This window comes from Puma concolor, chromosome E2, assembly GCF_028749965.1.
Source record: "Puma concolor isolate L17-30 chromosome E2, mPumCon1.1.hap2, whole genome shotgun sequence".
NCBI lineage: Eukaryota > Metazoa > Chordata > Mammalia > Carnivora > Felidae > Puma > Puma concolor.
Genome location: NC_141681.1, coordinates 33,534,316 through 33,552,769, shown reverse-complemented (window position 1 = coordinate 33,552,769; position 18,454 = coordinate 33,534,316). Strand labels below are relative to the sequence as shown.

General features: G+C 51.2%; 1 long non-coding RNA gene across 2 annotated transcripts; it reads left to right on the top strand.

Annotated features, from left to right (window-relative positions):
• Window positions 1-770: 770 nt before the first annotated feature.
• Window positions 771-16,099, top strand: LOC147573476 (uncharacterized). 2 transcript variants are annotated; one of them, XR_015244810.1, is made up of 5 exons: window positions 771-831; window positions 6,028-6,243; window positions 8,298-8,392; window positions 10,574-10,682; window positions 11,157-16,099. It is a non-coding gene; the product is annotated as an uncharacterized LOC147573476 (long non-coding RNA). The 2 variants fall into 2 exon arrangements; XR_015244811.1 differs by having other exon boundaries at window positions 11,135-16,099.
• The last annotated feature ends 2,355 nt before the right edge of the window (window positions 16,100-18,454 follow it).

Below are 18,454 nucleotides of genomic sequence, written 5' to 3'. Positions count from 1 at the left end.
AAGTCTCTTTCGGATTCCAACTCCAGAGGCTGATGGGGGATATTTTTAAAGTCAAATCCACTCCCAAAGGCCTTGGGGTGGGGGGTTGTCTGTGGCAAACTTTCTGGTGCCACCATGATTGCCTAGGAAAGCAAAACAAAACAAAAAAAAAATACATAAAACCAACCAAACAACAGAAACCAAAAAAAGAAAAAAAGAAAAAAAAAGAAAGAAAAGAAAAGAAAAGAAAAGAAAAGAAAAGAAAAGAAAAGAAAAGAAAAGAAAACAAACAACCTTGCTTTTAAAGGCTTGATTTAAAGGCAAAGTCAAGGTTTGGTTTTGACAGGTGGAAGGACGAACGCCCCAGCTCCGGGGCCGTGCTGCCCTGCCGGACAGACAGCCTCCCCTGAAAGCCCCAGCGGGCCCGCGATGCCTCACTCACCTCCCCCAGCCGCACCCCTCCCTGCCCATTCCACCCGCCAGACCCAGAACAAGACAGGAGATTTGTGACCGCTGATGTGTGGCCCGTCCGAATGAAGGGGGCTTTTCATTAACAAAGTAGCGGGCGGTGTCATCTTCCCCTGAGTCGGAATCATTCACTATTAGCACAATGTGTTATTATTGTATTTTTAATTGAAATGTAAATTCTGGGAACACTCTGACCCAATTTACTCCCAGGGAAAAAAGGGCAAAATTCTCATTTTCAAGGCTCTAGAAATGCAAGTTAGTGTTATTAATGATTAAGCTCTTTTTCCTTCCCCCCTGCTGCGGGGTGGGGGCCGGAATGGGGACCTTCTTATCCGGGCACAATGGTAATGTTACCCTGTCCTCGGAGCACATTTGATCGGCAAGGTAGATCTGGGTGGGAAGCTCGCCTATTTCCCCCCCTGCGGTCGGTCCTGGGGTTCACACCTGGGCTGGGAAATGGCCAGACTGTATAGATGTGGTTTCAGGTTTTCAGTGACGATGATGATGGATGTGCGATTAAATGATCGATTTGGTGGGGAGATTACCGTCTAGTCTATTTTAGAGAAACTCGCTTTGTAAAAAATAGAACCGGGGGGGAGACAGGATGATTCGGGGGTTGATTCAGACTTTGTCCACAAACGTTGTGCGCTCACATCCTATTCACTGGCTGATAATTCCAGAACCGCCCGTTAGAACGCGAAGGGTGGTGAGTGTTTGCAACCCTGGCTGTCTCTGCATGGAGAGGAGAGAGCATTCGCTCTACCGATAAATATTTATTGTGTACCTACTAAGTGCCAAACACGAGGAGGCAGATGAAAAAGCAAAGATGAGTACTTTATAGAAGTACTTCGAGAGGTCACCCTACCCCCCCTCTAAGTCTGCTCTCTGCACTGTCTTTGGCCCTTTAACCATTCTCCTTATAGAGCTGACCGTTGCTGGAAATTATCTTGCTCACGTGTCCATTTATTCACGGCTCATCTTCCCTTGCCTACCGGGTCATGTCTGGAGAGCTTTTGGGCTGTCACAACTCGGGGGAGGTGCTCCCGGCCACCCAGTGCATAGAGGGCAAGGATGCTAAGCATCCCACGAGGCACAAGGAATTAGGCAAAGAATCAAGAATTCTTTGGTTCAAAATGTCAACAGCGCACAGGTGTGAGAAGCTCCGTTATAGACAAAGAATCGTATATAGAATTAATTGTGGGGGCAAAGAGTGGGTGAAGGGAGGCCCTGGGCCGATGGTCTGGGCAGGCCTTGCGGAAAGGTTGGGAAAACCACAGAGCAGTGCACAGCCTTAACGCCTGGAGTCCCCTCTGAATCAGGCCAGAATAACGAGGGCTCTGGATGCCCACTACCCCTCTCTCTCTCTCTCGTCCACTCAGAGATGCGTACCCTTCTCTTTATTTAATTATTTATTTTGAGAGAGAGAGAGAGCATGAGTAGGGGAGGATGAGGGAGAGAGAATCCCAAGCAGACTCCATGTTCAGCCCGGAGCCCGAGGTGGGGTTCGAACTCACGAACCGTGAGATCATGACCTGAGCGGAAATCAAGGGCTGGATGCTTAACCGGCTGAGCCACCCAGGCGTCCCTAATATATGCACACCCTTCTGATAGGAATCCTATTCCAATGCATCGCTTTCTAGAAGGAGAGGCTGAGGTCTGACAAGGGACTAGACTATAAGATCATTGAGTAGCCCTCTGGTAATGAAGGACGTTAAAGTCCCTGATTAGAAAGGGGCAGACGGGGAGCCTGGGTGGCTCAGTCCATTAAGCGTCTGACTCTTGATTTCAGCTCAGGTCATGACATCACGATTCGTGAGTTCGAGCCCCATGTTGGGCTCCATGCTGAACATGGAACCTACTTGAGATTCTCTTTCTCTCTCTCTCTCTCTCAAAATAAATTAATAAACTTTTTTTTTTTTTTTAAAGAAAGGGGCAGACAGTCTAGGCTGATGGGGAGCCTGGGCCATGTGCCCTCCCACCTTCCCCCAAAGTAAAGGACCAGAGTTGTCCTATGCTACCTGGACAGGTCACGCTCACAAGCCAGAAGGGACCAACTCCCCTCCAGATCTGTCTCTTTGCTGAAGCAGGAGTTGCTAGGGGAGAGACGAGAGCCTTTTAGCTCAGGCTTTTCATGTGACTCTGGAATTATTTGTGGCTTCCTTTAGCAAACTGAAAATAAATACAGGTTAAGAGAGACATGAGTAGCAAAACCCGAGCCGCAGGCAGGGACTCGGGGACTCTGAGACTACAGGCAGGCGACAGGCCCCAGCCCAACCCCAGTGAGCTGAGCGTTGTTCGTCATTGGACGATCCCCAGGTTAAATCTTTGGGGGGGGGGAGGTGATTTTCTTTTTAAAGAAACTTGGCATTTTATTACATCTACTTATAGACCATAGATCAAATGCTCAGGAATGTGGTGGGGCGGGAGAGAGTCAAGAATGAAATACGGGAGGTCAGGATGGCCGGGGAAGAGGGGTGGTGAAAGCCATAAAAGGAGTCGGCCCCTATGTGGGTTCCACCTTCTCAGAGCGTGGGTCTCTGACGCTGTGTTTACAAACCAGGAGTTGGGGTGGGCTAAAAACGCATCAGCCCCTGAAAGCCCTGTGGAGGGAGGTAGGGGCTCCCCCGAAGCCAGCTTCCCTGACATCATAAGCCGGCCCTGTGAGCTCCAAGCAGACATCTCAGGGCCCCCGCAAAGCCTTGCCTCCCTGGTCAGATGTCCCCTTCCGAGCGGGCTGAGCAAGGTCCCCATTTTTGCAGACACAGAGGACAAAGCAGAAAGCCCCAGAGCTTTCTCAGGGGGCAGAATTCTCTCATCCAGCAGTGAGCTGGCAATAGACCCCAGTCGTGAGCCAGGCATGGGCGGGTGGCAGAAAAGAGGTCGTCCCCCACCTAGGAGTCTGTCATCTAGCCGAGGCAAGGCACATATTTGTTAAGTATGTAGCAGCAATTATAAAATGACCCCCCCCCCCCAAAAAAAAAAAAAGTAATCATGCTGTAAGAATTAAGAGGAGAGAGAGCTCTGGGCTGGGGGTGGTCTGAGAAGCTTCTAGAAAGTGGTGATCATCTGTTCTGGGGGAATCTTTAGGAGACGGACAGGGCTCTCTAAACCCTGACCGGAGGGCCTTTCTCTGGAAGATACAAAAGAACAAATTCTGCCCCAGGCTGTGAGGCGCTCTCAATCCTTTGGAGAAGAGGACGTTGCCAGGAGTCCAGACCCCGCCAGTCCAAGAACCTTCTAAGGCAGCGTCAGTGAGGGGCCCTCAGCCCCTCAAACCCAACACCTCTTCACTCCCTCTCAAGCCTGTGACATCTCCTGTAATAACTGTCCCCGAGAGTGACACCGCTGTCTACCCCATCAGCAAATCTCGGGCTCCCTCGTCCACTGCTAATTGCTGACTGCCGATCTGACCTCTTTAACATCCCTGCTCCTTAGTACCTGCCCCTTGGCGTCCCCATCTCCTGCCACAGGCAGTGTTCGCTCAGGCACCTGGCATTTCTGGCCGCAGGACTCTATCAGTGATCTCCACACAGGAGCCTGAACTCCCCTCCCTGAAGGAGCCGTCCAAAATGCAAATCAAGGAGGGGGAGCCTGGGTGGCTCAGTCAGTCAATCATTCACTTTTTTTTCCTAAAGTTATTTTTTTTTTTAAGTTTATTTAGTTTTGACAGAGACAGAGTGCGAGCATGAGCTGGGGAGGGGCAGAGAGAGAGGGAGACACAGAATCCGAAGCAGGCTCCAGGCTCTGAGCCATCAGCACAGAGCCTGATGCGGGTCTCAGACTCGTGAACCGTGAGATCATGACCTGAGCCGAAGTCGGACGCTTAACCAACTGAGCCACCCAGGCGCCCCTCAGTCATCCACTTTTGATTTCGGGTCGTGATCTCATGGTGTGTTCGAGCCCCGCAGAGCGCTCTGTGCAGACAATGAGGAGCCCGCTTGGGATTCTCTCTCTCTCTCTCTCTCTCTCTCTCTCTCTGTCCCTCCCCTGCTTGCTCTCTCTCTCAAAAACAAATACACACACTTTAAAAATATCTTAAAAAATAAAATAAAATAAAATGCACCTCGGCCCACAAAAGCAGCTGTTTATTTAGCACTTACTATGTGCCTGGCTCTTCAACAAGCACTTCACCCGTACCCCACCCCCCCACCGCCCGCCCCTCTCCTTGAGGCCTCGCAGCTCCCCTCCGAGATGGGTATTACTTGGCAAGGACTGGGAGGTGAAACATACGGTAGCCCAAGGCCACGTGGCTTTTAAGTGAGAGTTGAACTTGAACCACAGCCCGGATGCCTGAGGTCAGACTCTATGCTACAAGCTGTAAGATTCCCGTCCCTGGGATGCTTAGAATCCTTCCACGGAGCCCAGTGCCTGGATGGAAGTGAAACTTGCTTGACCCTTCCGGTCTCATTTTCTAGTACATCTTTGCCCGGCCCCCGGCCAGGTCCTGCCACCATGTGCCAACCAACCAACCCTACGCAGCGAAAGTAAAAGCCAAGCTTTCAAAAAAACCTCCCAAATCATCCTTGAATGCAAGCCCTCTTCCAACTGGCTATTGCCACATACTCTTCAAGGCTTAGCACAGATGCCACCTCCTTCATGAAGACTTCCGAGCCTGCAGCCCACGCTGCCTCTGGGCCACCGCAGGACCCCAAGTACCCGTCAAGGGGCTTAGACTACCCTTGCATGTGTCTTTACGCATTTGCAGAAATGAGACTTCATTTCCTGAGAGCAGGAACCGTGTCATTTTCTTTTTCTTAGCATAGTGGCTGGCATATGGTAGGTCCTTGGTAAATGGTTGTTTGGTGAATATACAAAACAGGTCTTTAAAACGTGGGCAGTCAGCGTGTGTGTTCAACTGAAAGTTCCAGGGGCACCTGGGTGGCTCAGTTGGTTAAGCGTCCGACTTCGGCTCAGGTCATGATCTCGTGGTTCACGAGTTCGAGCCCCGCATCAGGCTCTGTGCTGAAGGCTCAGAGCCTGGAGCCTCCTTCCGATTCTGTGTCTCCCTCTCTCTCTGCCCCTCCCCTGCTTCTGCTCTCTCTCTCTCTCTCAAAAATAAATAACCCAATCGCCCAGTAGTAAAGAGGAGCCATCTCATTTTTTTTGTGGGGTGAGCTCAGGAGTCGCCCCAGACTGGCCATCTTGGGGAGCCAGAAAACTCCAACCTGCAGCAAGGCGGGATTAAAAGACTTATCAATGGCTCGTGACAAGCGCTTCCTGAGAAACGCATCCTGACCAAACAGCAGCAATCATTAAATATGTGAGGATCAGTCCATTTAATCTGTTCTTTTCATATGGATTGATCGGGTTAGCAAAGTAACAGCTAGGAGACCATCGACATTTCTGCGGTCCTTTCAGACAAGCTGGGCAGGGAGGCTTGGTGGGGAACTCACCCTCCACCGCTGTCCGCCCCCTCCCCCCTGCCCCTGCAGTTTCCACCTGTGCCTCCATTTCAGCAACGTGGAGAGGTCACCTGGCCACGGTCTGGGGGAGGGTCGAAGGCACGGGCCCGCCGAGGCTGACATTCACGCATTTCTTCCCTGAGTCTGTTCCCCCTCCTGCTCCTCTTGTCCCTTGCAGCAAGATCAGCTTGTGGAAACCACAAACTACACCCGGGAAGAGGCCGCTGAGCCCTGAAAGCCGGTGGCCCTGAAAAGCCCCCTCCAGCCAGCAGTACCGCAAAGGGAACGAAAAATCGAGGTCAACTTAAAACCGACAGCGGAGCTCTGAGGAGGTGGGGGGGGCGGGGTGCCCAAGCAGGGTTTCTCCAACCTGGAATGTTTCCCAGAAGACAAGGTGAGGCGGCTTCCTTGAGAAAGGTGGGGTGCGTGGGGAGACGTGGGGGCGGGGTTCAAGGCAGGGCTCTGCCCCTCTCCTCGGCCACATTCCCTCACACCACGTGGGGGACAGGTACAGCACGTCACTCTTTGGGGTGCACCCTTCCAGTGGCTTCCACACGAGCCACGTTTCTCAGCGCTGGGGAGGACGCGGTGTGGGATTTAGCCTTTGGGGGGCCCGAGCCACAGCCGCGTGGCCCCGCTAATTTCAGCGCAGGGGTAGTGGACAGTGCGACGTCCGATGCCCACGTGCCTGGGCCACCTCTCCTCTTTTCGGCCTCAGTGTGCCTGGAAGCGAGAACAGTGCTCAACTCAGGTGCAGGCACAGCCAGGGCCAACCCTCCGCCTGTGGGGTGGGAGACAATAGCTACCCCAGCTTTGTCCTGTGAGTCGGACATTGCCGAGTGTGTCCCGCCCGGTTCCCAGACAGGCCCACAGCAGTGACCAGCTCGATCGCTTTCTATGGCTTTTAGTCCTTTCTTCTTTGACTCTCCCTGCTCCTTCAACTCGCGGCTTCTGGCGCGTTTTTCAAATAAACTCTCCCAGGTCCTTTTCTCAGGCTGTGCTTTGGGTGGGGGGGGATCCAAAGGTAAGAAGCATGAGAAACCAAAAGATGGGGAGCGGGTCCCAGGACATACATTTGAGAACCAACAGACGCCTCGTTTGCCCCAAACGAAGCCAGGCCGTGTGCTGTGCCCTCGGCAGACCCCACACAGCGGGCAACGCTTAACTCCCCAGAAGGTGTTGTTCCAATGGTTGTGTCCTTGCTTCCTTCCTGCGGTGGGGGTGGCCTCCAGGAAAGATCTGGACGTCTTTGCGGAAAGTTCATGGGCACAAGGACAGCTCTTGGGTGTACGACCTTCTCATTTGAGCTGTGACTATACCAGGAGGCAGGGGCAGGACAGGGAATCCCCCTTGTTTGACCCAAAGTGGCAAGACCAAAGCGTTTGCACCAGAGAGTTCTTCGAAATAGGTTTACAGCATCTCCGATAAAATCGAGCGCATGCATGGCGGCTCGGCATTTTCTCATTATTTTTTTTTTTTGCTTTTTACTTTTTATCTTTTTTTTTTTTTTAACGTTTATTTATTTTTGAGACAGAGAGAGACAGAGCATGAACGGGAGAGGGGTAGAGATAGAGGGAGACACAGAATCGGAAGCAGGCTCCAGGCTCTGAGCCATCAGCCCAGAGCCTGACGCGGGGCTCGAACTCACGGACCGCAAGGTCGTGACCTGAGTTGAAGTCGGATGCTTAACCGACTGAGCCACCCAGGCGCCCCTACTTTTTATCTTTTTAATGTTTATTTCTTTTGAGAGCGAGCACATGTGTGAGTGGGGGAGGGGCAGAGAGAGGGTGAGAGAGAGAGAGAGAGAGAGAGAGAGAGAGAGAATCCCAGGAAGGCTCTGTGCTGACAGCACGGGGTCGGACGCAGGGTCACAAGGTCATGACCTGAATCAAAAGCCAGAGTCAGGAGCTCAACCCACTGAGCCACCCAGGTGCCCCTCTTTCACTCTGATAAATCATAAAACAGCCCATCTTCGGACCATGTGGAAACGATACCTTATATTGTTTCTTTTTTTTTTTTTTTTTTCTCTAGCCCGGTATTTCCCAAGGTATGCCATGTTTTAGGAAATACGGGGTCACATGACTTCATAACCTTGAATCGGTTAAGCGTCCGACTTCAGCTCAGGTCATGGTCTCGCGGTTCAGGAGTTCGAGCCCCGCATCAGGCTCTGTGCTGACAGCTCGGAACCTGGAGCCTGCTTTGGATTCTGTGTCTCCTCCTCTCTCTGTCCCTCCCAGGTTCATGCTCTGTCTTTCTCTCAATATAAATAAACGTTAAAAAATAAATAAATACTAGGTAACTGACATGGTGAAATTTCTGAGTGCTGTTTGCGGATGACCAAAGTTTAGGGCACTCTGTCGTAAGCCATCGTTCCACTCGTGATTTCTGTCCCCTGCTTTTAGTCAGTTCTGTCACTTGCCGATTAAAGTGGAAAACTCTCTGTTGCAGGGAGTAATCCATCTGGAAAAGGATTCAGAGGTCTGTAGTGATCTTGACAAGGTCCTTCCCCTTTCTGGAACCGGGCTGCCCCATCTTTGAAACGGGTGGGTAAGATGCTCTCCAGTGACTCTTTCAGCTCTGATGGTCCAGGTTTACCGATGTGGGGGACCCCCCAAGACCTGACCTGCAGCCCAGACTTCTCTCTCACGAGCTCAAGGCCTAGAACCCACCACGTCCGCGATTAAACTCATTCTCTTTCCCTTTAGTCTCTACGTGTCCCCTCTGCTTCCTGCCTGAACCACCTGCACTGTCCCTCTGTCTTCTCCCGTCCTGGCCCTCACCCCCTCTCCCCCAACCTGAAACAGCAGCTTCCTACCTGGTCTCCTTGCTTCCCCACGTGTCTTCCTGGGTATGGACTTCACAGATCCCGCTGATGGCTGGGTCTCAAAGTAAGATCGAGTCACGTCAGGGCAGCACACGAGCCCCTCACCGCCCTCTGCCAGCTCTCCCTGCATTTACCTCCATCTCCTTTTGGCTCACCCTTGCCCACACCTCTCAATATGTCATCTAATTCCTCTCCCTCTCTCTCTTTAAATAAATATTTTTAAGTTTATTTACTTCTGAGAGAGAGAGAGAGAGTGCACGAGCAGGGGGAGGGGCAGAGAGAGAGGAGAGAGAGAGAGAATTCCAAGCAGGCCCCGTGCTCAGTGCAGAGCCGAATGCAGGACTCGAACTCACCATCCTGGCATCCTGACCTGAGCCGAAATCCAGAGTCAGTCGCCCAACCAACGGAGCCACCCAGGTGCCCATAATTCCTCTCTTTGAAGACTCATTGCAGGTGTCACCTCTTCCTTGAAGCCTTCCGTGGTCAAATGCCCCGCTGGCAGTCTGAGACAGGCACTGATTGCTTCTGAGCCCTTGTGTTACCCTGGTTTTTGCTGTTGTCGCCTGACATTGTGGTTATCTCTAAGTGCCCGCTCCCTCCCCAGGCTGCCAGCTTCTTGGTGTGCTCGATGTCCGTCCCAGGGCCTGGCATAGAGTACGGTGCCCGAGAACCGTATGATAAACACATGAATGGTTTATTAGTGATTCATCGTATAACTCTGGGAGCCTGGGACTGAGCCTGGGTGGCTCAGTCGGTTAAGCATCCGACGCTTGATTTCGGTTCCATTCATGATCTCATGGTTTGGTTCATGAGTTCGAGCACCACATAGGGCTCTGCGCGGACAGCACGGAGCCTGCTTCGGATTCTCTCTCTCCCTCTGTCTCTGCCCCTCGCCTCTCAAAAATAAACATTAAAAAAAAATAACTCTGGGATCCTACCACTCTGCCAACAGAGCCCTTGCAAAGGATTCCATGGCCTTCCTCTTCATACCTTGGCATTTTCTTGGGTGCTATCCCGTGAGGACAAGGTTAGTTTATCACCTGGGTCAATACTGATTCTCTCAGGAGGCTGGAAGTTTCCGGAAGACAGGGATTGCTTCCTACTGCATTCCCTTGTTAGGAAAACAAGGCATCACGAGTAATGGTCACTGTCCGGCGAGACTCAAACTCTTCACAAACATAACTAGAATATCCCGTAGCCCCCCCCCCAGACCCCCACTCTTTCTATTTTGTACCCCCAGGTCAGACCCATTTCGTCGTCCCTAAGCCACGTCCGGATACGCTCCGTCACGCGTGCTGTAGCACCAGATACAATTATATATGGAGGAGAGAAATTTCTATTTTGGTCTCAAGAAAATTATGTGATTTTGCTTCAGTTCAATTTTAAAACATGGAATATGACTGAACTTAATGTCAGTACTTACGAAAACTGTTCACAGTAATTACAGATGAGGATACATATATGCAATTTATTTCAAATTTAGTAATACAAAAAAATTCTGGGTCCTAACGTAACTATTTATAACTTGGCCGGGAGAACTCTGAGAATCCCAGTTCTTTCGCCAGAATAGGTTATTCTTCATGTATCTTATTTAAGCAATAATGCATGACAGAGCGTGAATTATGGTATATTAATTCTCACCTAGTGTGCTATTAGGCCTGCATTGACGGCCGAGAGCTGTCAGTGCAACTGGGCATGAATTAATATCTAATAATTCCCCTGCTGAAATGTCTTATTGAGATTATAGCATTTTATTCGTGAAGGTTATTTCCTTTAAAAATGTTTCCGTATGCTAATTGGGAGATGGGGGCTCAGCTTGGAGAAGGCTTCCCTGCTTCCCCCAGCAGCCACTGCTGAAACTTCTTGACGTCTCCAACGTCTCATTCTCATTGATACGCAGATACCGTCTTTCGGAAGTTTTCTCAGAAGCGTGACACGGAGGAGCTCCTTAGCGAGTGGAAATACGAACGTCGGAATTCGCTTTGACCAGAAATTCCATTTCATAACACGTGCATGACACTGGCAAGTGTAGGCGCTGCCCCACAAGGGGCTGGGGCGGGGGGGGGGGGGGGAGGGGAGGTAACACGTTGCGGATTCTTCCAGCATGAGGGGGAGGCCCCTGTGGGCAGTGGGGACCAGGGAGGGTCCAAGTCTAAGGGAGAGGCTTTGAATCTTGGTTCTAGTGCTTACGAGCTGCAACCATTAGGCCAAGCAACTCAATCTCTCTGGGCCACGATTTCCTTCCAACACAATGGGTGCTCTGCTACCTAACAAGTGTGTGGTGATGTATGAGCACCCAGTTCCTGAGACCCTTCTCTCTACCTACCTGCACCCTCCTCTCTCTCCGGTATGGGCTAACAGTCTTCCGTCGGTGGCTAAGTCCCCACATGTCCTGTTTGCCTGGGAACCGCGTCCCCCTTGCCCACTGGGTTCCAGCTACTTCTTTCCGTTGCTCACACAGGCTGCGATTCTCCCTACCTCAGGGCCTGCAGACGCGCTGATGGCACTTTCGAGCTTCCATTATGCTAACCTTTCCCTGGTTGACACTCGCTCGCCATTCAGATCCTCGGGAAAAACCAGAGAAGCGGTCCCTAACCCTACGCGGTAGGCATTCTGGATCTCCTTCCGGGCGCAGGGAGGATTCCCTCCCACCCTCTTTCAAGTTGCGTGTGGCCTTGGGACTTGAACTGGCCGATGAAAGGTGAGCAGAGGTAACATGGCGGCCTCTGGGAAGGAACGCAGAAGCGCATTTCTTTCTCCTGTGATCGTGGGAGCCGGGTCGGGATGGAGCCTCTGTGGGCCAGTTCCTGAACGAGCACAGGGTCAAGGCCCGAGTGAGAGAAAAGCCCATATGCCTCGTTAACCCCTGAGTTTGCGGGGGCTCTTTGTTCCACAGCAAAACATAATCTGACCGGGCTGATACACCCAGCTTTACTCCCACACTTGGTCAGGTCTCCGTCTGATACCGTGAACTTTCCTTCCAGATCACTTATCGTGGCGGCAATCTCTTACTTATGTGTATCAATCTGCGTAATGTCTGTTTCCCCCACGAGGCCAAAAGTTCCATGAGGGCCTCAACCAGGTCTGCCTCGCTCACCATTGTATCTCCAGCTCCTATGCTTGGCTCTTGCCGGATGCTCAATAGCATTTGTTGAGCGACTGAATGAACGAGTGAATGGTTCAGGTGACCAGACAGTAACATAAATACAAGCACGTGGGAAACATTAGGCCCCAAACCAAAAAAAGTACGATGTTCTCGTAACGAGCGGGTGATTCAGATTCAACAGGTTAAAATCTCTGACTGGCTGGCCAAAAGACGGCTCCTACCCTCTGAGCTATATGCCCTGTCTCAAACTGGCTGTGTGACCTCAAGCAAGAGTCTTTCCCTCTTCTGGGCCTTGACTTTCTCAAATGAAGGCAATCATTTCTGGGAGCTTCCGTATGGGGGGGTAAGGTTACGTTGAAGTATGCCTTTATGTATTTTTTTAAAGTTCATTTATTTTGAGACAGAGCGGGGGGGGGGGTGGGCAGAGGGAGAGGAGAGAGAGAATCCCAGTGTAGAGCCTGATGCGGGGGGGCTCGAGCCCACAAACCGTGAGATCATGACCTGAATTGAACTCAAGGGTCAGACACTTAACCGACTGAGCCACCCACGCGCCCTGCACTTACGTGTTTTATAAATACTCATTATAAGACTTATGCTGGGCAGACAATTAGAGCACAATACCATCCCGGTTGTACTTCTCCAGCAGCTTTGCATGTGTCTGTCACCAAAGCGGCCTAACGCACCTGAGATGTCAGTTCCCACTTAGAAACCTCTTTGGGGTGCCTTTCCGCAATGGCCTACAGTGAGGCCAAGAAAAAAAACAGCACATTCTCTTAAAGAGTCTACTGGGTGTCTCTTCTCACTTGAAATGGTGCCTTGTGCAATCCAGAAATGAGGCTGGGAGACACGATTTTTCACCCGTAGGCTCGTGGTGAGGGAGGGGGCTCCCTGGCGTCCAGGGCCCAAGAAACCTCTCCACGCCGCCATGAAACGAAAGAGGCTCCTGAGAGCAGAACAGAGCTGCTCGTGTATTATAAAATCGATGCCCATCAGTGCACAGAGCGGCTACACTGCCTTCCGTGCGGACAAATGTACCGGAGGGGACACGGTGCAACAAACTCGTCAACCCGGCTTCGCCCCTCGCAGTTTTTACAGCCATAATGAAGTTTTGAATGGATCCAGGGGAACCTTCACAAAGAACCAAGCTAAAATGCTAAGGAGCAATTGTCTCTGGAAAGGAAGGCGCATCCTGCTTCCCAACTGGGGATTCTTCCACGGAGGCATGGCCTCGGGACGCATGAGCCTTCTGGTTTGCCTCTCTGAAGTCGCCTGGGTCTGTGTCCACTCCTTCCAGCACATTCCAAAGGAATCCAAATCCCCTTCCTGTAAGTCTGGGGCCAGACAGAGCAGTGCCGGTCACCCTGCCTCCTTTCTGACCCTTGCAGGATGCTGACTCGTAGGCTACGACAAAACCCAAGCAGAGAGTTGCAACTGATCCCTCCCGAGGTCCTCTTAACTCTCGGTGAGCCTCCGTCCCCCCCCCCCAAGTCAGGGAGGATTTGCCTGCAGTTCCAGTCTTTGCACAAAGCACCCACTTCAGCCGAAGCTGCATCCTCTAAGATGTCAGCCCAGGTGTCATAAACAAGCTGCAGCCATCATCTACCAAAAAACCCAGGAGGCCAAGAATTGGCAACACGGCAAAGTTGGTTACTGCTTGACAACCTGGCCTATGTTCTTCCAGGATGTCATCTCCTTAGGAAGAAGACACCTGTTAGGCAGAACGGTGGCCCCCAGGGGTACCTGCTCAGAGGTGGAACCATGTGGTGGGAACCAAGTGATTGTGGAGACTGAAGAGGGGGAGCCCATTGTAGAGATCAGATTACTGAGGCAGTGAAACAGCTAGCTAGCTAGCCGTGATGAAAGGGATTCAAGGCCCCTAGCGTCGGAAGCCCTTGATACTTGTTAAAATGTATAATCCCAGGCCCGGTGCCAACCTACTACATCAGAATCTCTAGGGCCGGAACCCTGGCACTTATAGTTGTAGCAATCTGGAAATGGCGAGTCTGGTCTCTTGCTTTCTCACACACACTCAGCCAGCTTGAGTCTGATGATGAGCCATGAAGTCCAAGAATCTTCACAGTAAAACTTAATTCCTCCCTCCCCACTCTAGGGTTACCTTAAAAGGAGGCAGATGTGAAAGCTGACGAAGACAGTATGCTAGCCTGGCTGAACTGAAATATGCAAGTTTTCAAAATCTTTTCTCTCTGCATGGTATTTTTCTGGTGATTGGTGTTGCCGCCGTCAAGATCCCTTCTCTACTCACTTGCGCAAAACCCACAACGTTTCTGAAGGCTTTCTGGAGGGGTCGGCTCTCACCAATCAGGTATCACCCATTTTAGGTCAGCCTCAAAGGAAGGAAGGTGCCACTGAGCCCCTGTCCGGGCTCCGCCCAGCCTGTGAATTTCAAGTTTGCCCTCCTGGTTGTCCAGAGGTGAAGTTCTCCCCTCTCCCTGGCCTCCTTCTTGGAGCTACACTTCCCCTCTTCGTAAAGCAGCTGGGCCCTTCTTGGCAGCTGCTACAGGTTAGTAAATTACAAGTTTGAGATTAAAAAAGAAATGATGACAGAATAAAACCTTTAGTCTGGCAATTTGGAGTCAGACGGCCACAATGAACACCTGTTGAGAAGGACCATTATTCGAGGCTGGAGGTTCTGGGTGAAAAGATCACTGTGAATTAATTTTGATTGCCTCACAAAACTCTGCATAACAAATGATCTCCGATGGGGGTGTCCAGGGACTTGCATTTGAAGGAGGGGGGATATTTGGTTTCCAGCAAGGTAATAGGAGCTCTAGCACGATATTAAAATCCACCACTGGCTGCACTCGTCTGTATGCTTCTGTTGAAACAGATTGCGCATGCTAAGGTTACCACGTATTATGCTTCTGGGGAAAAAAGAGAAACAATTGATATCAAAATCTTTTAAAAAGGTTAGTTGAGAAAGCATGAGGTCAGAGACTCATGACTCCCAAATTGTTAAATCATTTATTTACGTCTGTGTCTATGTAAATGGAGATTTGGGTGTGCTCTCGGTGATTTAAACAGCCTTTATTTTTTTTAACACACACACACACACACACTCATAACTTTTTTTTTTTTTTTTTTGCAAGGGAAGAATAGAGTAAAAGATGTGTTAATAAACGGATTCACTTGCAGTTAGATGCCCTTTGTACTTTGTAATGTCATCAGAAATGAGGAAAAGTTAGGCATTAGAGATCACGGGGCATGGTGGGGGGGATATACTGAATATTAAGTAGTCTCATTCTTTCCTGAAAAGAAAGAGACTCCAACTAAAATATGCCGGCGTCCTACCTGTCTGTCAGCCCCTGATTAAATCTAAAAGCAGGCATCCCATCTGTTTGCCCAAATGAAAAGTGTAATATTCTACTAACTACTTTGTATTATCGTTCAACTTAAGAGTTTCCTGCAAAATGATCCTCGGTTCATTTGAAGTTTATTTGGCACACAAAAGGAAGCTCTAGAAAGCTTTATGCTTTTAAGCTAATAAGCAATATACCCAGCTGACTCTGTGGCTGAATTTTCAACACTGGGCCATTAATATAACATGAATTTTCATAGTCGGAGACTTCCATTTGTCATGAGACATAAACCCTCAAAATATCCTGAGAGCAGGGGACAACCAGGAATATAAGCAAAATTCTACTACTTTGACCCCACCCCCACCCCCGTTAGGATCTTTCTAATAGTGTAGACGTGTAAAACCGTGTTGGCTTATGTACCAATATTTCCCCCACCAACCATATCATTTTGCTAAAACTAAAATCTGTTCTTCCAAATGTGTTGGGGCTTAGCCTCCAGTGCTGGAGCACAGCCCGTTAATGAGCCCCTCACCCTAAAGCCCCCAAAGAGAGCCACTCTTACAAAGTTTGAAGATGCCACTGGTCCTTGCCTTTGTTTCTAGTTTATCAAAAAGATTTGGGAAGCCTCGCTGTGAGCAAAAGCTACTCCGGTTCTTGCAAATGCTCTCTCCCCAGGAGCAAACGCTTTTAAAAAGAATTCCAATTTCTGCACGATTTGGGAAGTCTTTGGGGGTTCCTCTGAGATATTAGATAATTGAATATAGCTTTCTCCCATTGAAAAAAAAAATTCACACATCCAACGACAGCCCCCAAACTCCCAAGATCCCTTAGCACACTAGTCAATTTTATGACAAAATTAATCTGGAACGTGACTTATGGAGCCCCAGAGGGAAGTCAGTGGGCCCGGTAAATATGTAAACATGGCTTTTTCGGTTTCCGTTTCGCATGAATACAAAATAAACTGCGGCCCTCCACACGCTGGAAAGTTCTTCCTTAAAGTTAATAAAATCTGTCAACTTCCATAAAGGCTGAAAGGAAGGGGGTCCACAGGTGCAGGCGCTCGGGCTGGGGCTTGGGCAGTCGGGGCAGCTAATAAAAAGCCCTGGGCACTGCGCGCCTCCTTCCCCATCAATTCTCATCAAGCGTTATTAGAGTCATCTGCCGCCTCGGAGGTGCGTCCCCCGCGCTCGCCCCGCAGAAGCGACAAAGACATTTGGCCGCGCTGCAGGTGCGGCTGTGTGTGGCCGCGCGGCCCGAGTGGGGCCGCCTTTGTGGCGCTCGGGTCCTTTGATCTGGGCCACAAAGGGCCGCAGAGCTGCAGCCCCCCTGCTTTCTGCTGGCGGCACCGCCCGGGCAGGGGAGGGGCGGGCTGGGAGGGTGGGGGTGGGGGTGGGGGCGAGGAGGAGGGCGGGGGCAGGGAGGGGGGGTGCCTCGGGAGGGGGTGATCCATAATATTTATTTCAACAATAGCTTCAAATCTTTTTAAACATCATAAGAACACGGCTCATTAAGCCCACAACAGCCTTGAAATTGTGTTATAAAACCGCAAAACAGAAATCAATACATTTGCTAGAAAGGAGGTAATGAAATATATTGAGTTGCCGGCGAAGTGGTTTGTATGAATCATAATATTATTATGTGCGCATCAATCCCATTTCCAATACTTAAAGTTAACCAGCTAGCGAAGAGCGCCCTGAACCCTCGTTAAACAAGCTCTCCCGGTTACTTGCCAGGCCGGCGCATCCTATAAATAACCTGGGGAGGGGGCCGGATCAATGCTGCCCACCCCAGAGCTTCAGCTGCCCCAGCCCTATTGCCTCCCTGCCTGATCAATACGGGCGCACAATGGCCGGGAGAACGCGGCTGGGGCGGGGGAGGGCTCCCGCCCCGAGAGCCCCGTGGTCAGCTTCTAGCAAGAGGCTTTGGCCAGCTGCTCAGCCCTGCCCCACCAGCAATGGCAGCTTCGCTCCCCCCCACCCCGCCTCGGGGTGGGGACATCCTGGCTTCCCTGCTTCCTCCACCCTGGTGTGTGTGAATCCGATGACCCCAGTCTCTGAAGGTAGCAACCCAGGGCACCAGCCAATGGGTGATCTACCCTTTCTTTCCTCGTTACTTTGGTTTTTTTTTTTTTTTTTTTCGAATGGATGTTATTTTCTTTCTTCCCCTGCTGTCCGTGAATTAAAACTGCATGCATTTTCCTCCTTCCTAGTAGATTTTGAGAAGAGGACCTGGGCTCCGGAACATCCAGGAAGCTAAAAATCAGGGCTAGATCCAGGTCTTGTGGGGGCCCGGAAGGTTATGCAATTTGAGGGCCCTTGTCAAGAAAAGCCGCCGCGCTTTTTTGCAAATTTTGTAAAAACATGTGAACACATTGCCGAGGTCCCTCCTGGGCCTGGAGGAGGGGCTTGAGAGGCGGAAGCCCCCAACGGGGCCCTCGCAGCTTCTGGGCGAGTCTGACCCAGAGAAAGGCCAGGCCCCCCCTGAAATCGTCAGATCCACGCATTTCCATACTTCCACCTTCCGGAATGCAAGCCCCCTGAAGGACCGTGGCCTTGCCTGGCTTGCTTCCCTCTGTGTCTTCGGAGCTCAGAGCCTGTCACATAACAGGTGCACCGTGGACAGGGGCATCCGGTGAGCGATCTGCGCTGCGGGGTCCACCCTGGAGCTGCAGGCTCCGGACTCAGCCATGGAGGTGGCCCCGTGGCCTTGCCCCGAGCGTGTGGAAGTTGGACTGACCGTTACAACAAGGGCTGGTTGACTCCCAGAGCATTCTCGGGGGGGGGGGGGTCAGTGAAACACGGACAGCCCCGTGTCCACGCAAAGCCTCACTCCTGAACAAATGTGCACGGGCAGCTGGGTGCGTGAAGCCACACCTCCTCAGAGCATCTGGGTTTGGGGAAAGACTCTCGGCCTCAGCAGGTACCAGCAGAGCCTGGCAGAAGGGCCCAGAACAGCGGTGCTCGACCTGGGGTGATTTTGCCCTCACCCATCACCCCGGGGGCACATTTGATACAGTCTTGAAAGCACATTTGGTTGGCACCACCTGGGCAGAGAAGGGAGGATTGGGTGCCACTGGCATCTAGTAAGTAGAGGCCAAGGGGGCTGCTAAGTAGCCCGTGGTGCACAGCACGGGGCCACGGCACAGGACTGCCCAACCCCGAATGACCATGGTGCCGAGACTAAGACATTCTGGACTAAGGCTGCCCCAAGGCTTTTTTTTGTCTTACCAGGATTAATCGTGCTGCTGCCCTCTTTGAACCACAGGGCCTTTGATACTCTCTCTAGGAGAAGGGGGATGGGGACCAGGAGACCCCTTGCCCCTCTCTTGGTATCATGGCTAGGAAACAGGACCTCATTC